The sequence below is a fragment of the Schistocerca serialis genome, chromosome 1 (assembly GCF_023864345.2).
Source record: "Schistocerca serialis cubense isolate TAMUIC-IGC-003099 chromosome 1, iqSchSeri2.2, whole genome shotgun sequence".
Lineage (NCBI taxonomy): Eukaryota > Metazoa > Arthropoda > Insecta > Orthoptera > Acrididae > Schistocerca > Schistocerca serialis.
The window spans coordinates 1245209788-1245211905 of NC_064638.1; the positions used below are offsets into that span (position 1 = coordinate 1245209788).

General features: G+C 44.0%; 1 pseudogene; it reads left to right on the top strand.

Annotated features, from left to right (window-relative positions):
* The first annotated feature begins 1495 nt into the window (after positions 1 to 1495).
* LOC126425021 (5S ribosomal RNA) lies at positions 1496 to 1613 on the top strand (annotated as a pseudogene).
* The last annotated feature ends 505 nt before the right edge of the window (positions 1614 to 2118 follow it).

Here is a 2118-nt window from a genome sequence, read left to right on the forward strand (position 1 = left end):
GGGTGAGTCACCTAACATTACCGCTGGATATATTTCGTAAACCGCATCAAATACTGACGAATCGACTCCATAGACCGAACGTGAGGAGAGGGGCTAGTGTAATTGGTTAATACAAACCATAAAAAAATGCACGGAAGTATGTTTTTTAACACAAACCTACGTTTTTTTTAACGGAACCCCGTTAGTTTTGTTAGCACATCTAAACATATAAACAAATACGTAATCAGTGCCGTTTGTTGCATTGTAAAATGTTAATTACATCCGGAGATATTGTAACCTAAAGTTGACGCTTGAGTACCACTCCTCCGCTGTTCGATCCTGTGTATCGGAGAGCACCGAATTACGTAGGGATCCAAAGGGAACGGTGAGGGACCTTAGGTACAGAAGAGACTGGAACAGCACATTACGTCCACATGCTAACACCTTTTTATTGGTCTTTTTCACTGACGCACATGTACATTACCATGAGGGGTGAGATACACGTATATACGTGGTTTCCGTTTTCAATTACGGAGTGGAATAGAGTGTGTCCCGACATGTCAGGCCAATAGATGTTCAATGTGGTGGCCATCATTTGCTGCACACAATTGCAATCTCTGGCGTAATGAATGTCGTGCACGCCGCAGTACATCTGGTGTAATGTGGCCGCAGGCTGCCACAATACGTTGTTTCGTATCCTCTGTGGTTGTAGGCACATCACGGTACACATTCTCCTTTAACGTACTCCACAGAAAGAAGTCCAGAGGTGTAAGATCAGGAGAACGGGCTGGCCAATTTATGCGTCCTCCACGTCCTATGAAACGCCCGTCGAACATCCTGCCAAGGGTCAGCCTAGTGTTAATTGCGGAATGTGCAGGTGCACCATCATGCTGATACCACATACGTCGACGCGTTTCCAGTGGGACATTTTCGAGCAACGTTGGCAGATCATTCTGTAGAAGCGCGATGTATGTTGCAGCTGTTTGGGCCACTGCAATGAAGTGAGGACAATGTTTCAAGCGTCAACTTTAGGTTACAATATCTCCGGATGTAATTAACATTTTACAATGCAGGAAACGGCACTGATTACGCATTTCTTTATATGTTCAGATGTGCTAACAAAACTAACGTGGTTCCATTTAAAAAAAAACGTAGGTTTGTGTTAAAAAACATACTTCCGTGCATTTTTTTATGGTTTGTATTACCCAATTACACTAGCCCCTCTCCTCACCTTCGGTCTGTGGAATCGGTTCGTCAGTATTTGATGTGGTTTACGAAATATATCCAGCGGTAACGTTAGGTGACTCACCCTGTATATGCTGTTTCTGAGAACCAGAAAATTGAGAATCTCTCAAAAACCAGTCGTTAATCGCGTGTTTCGTTGTAATAAAATGACGACAAACTTCATATTCTTGGTTACAGAAATATTGTAACTTGCATATTAAGAGAGTATGCCGTTTGAAGGCAACGGCACATTGAAGATCCATCAAAAAAGGCTTCGTTGTTGGTAAAATTTGCCAGCGGCCTTGCCGCATTGGTGACACCGGTTCCCTTCAGATCACCGAAGTTAAGCGCTGTCGGGCTTGGCTAGTACTTGGATGGGTGACCATCCAGTCTGCCGAGCGTTGTTGGCCAGCGGGGTGCATTCAGCCCTTGTGAGGCAAACTGGGGAGCTACGTGATTGAGAAGTAGAGGCTCCAGTCTCGGAAACTGACATACGGCCGGGAGAGTGGTGTGCTGACCACATGTCTGTCCGTATCCGCATCTGGAGACGCCTATGGGTTTAGGATGACAAGGCGGCCGGTCGGTGCCGGTGGCCTTCATTGTCTGTTCGGGAGATGTTTAGTTTAGTTATAGTTTTCTTGGTATAACTTGTAATAGTTAAATTTCTGTTAATAACGTAGCTGCGATTAAAAGTTACTGGACCTGTAACATGCTAGCCAGAGTCATTAACTATTTATGGTCAGATTAGCGTAGTGATACAGATTCGGAAGAAGAAATGTGTTCTGCTGGTGATTCGTGTCCCACTACATCGGAAATCTTTCTACTAACCTTCGCGTTTCTAAATCATTGTCATAGTTTCTGATTAATTTAAAGTAAGGGTATACTATAATACCCGGTGTTATGTAACCATAAGTG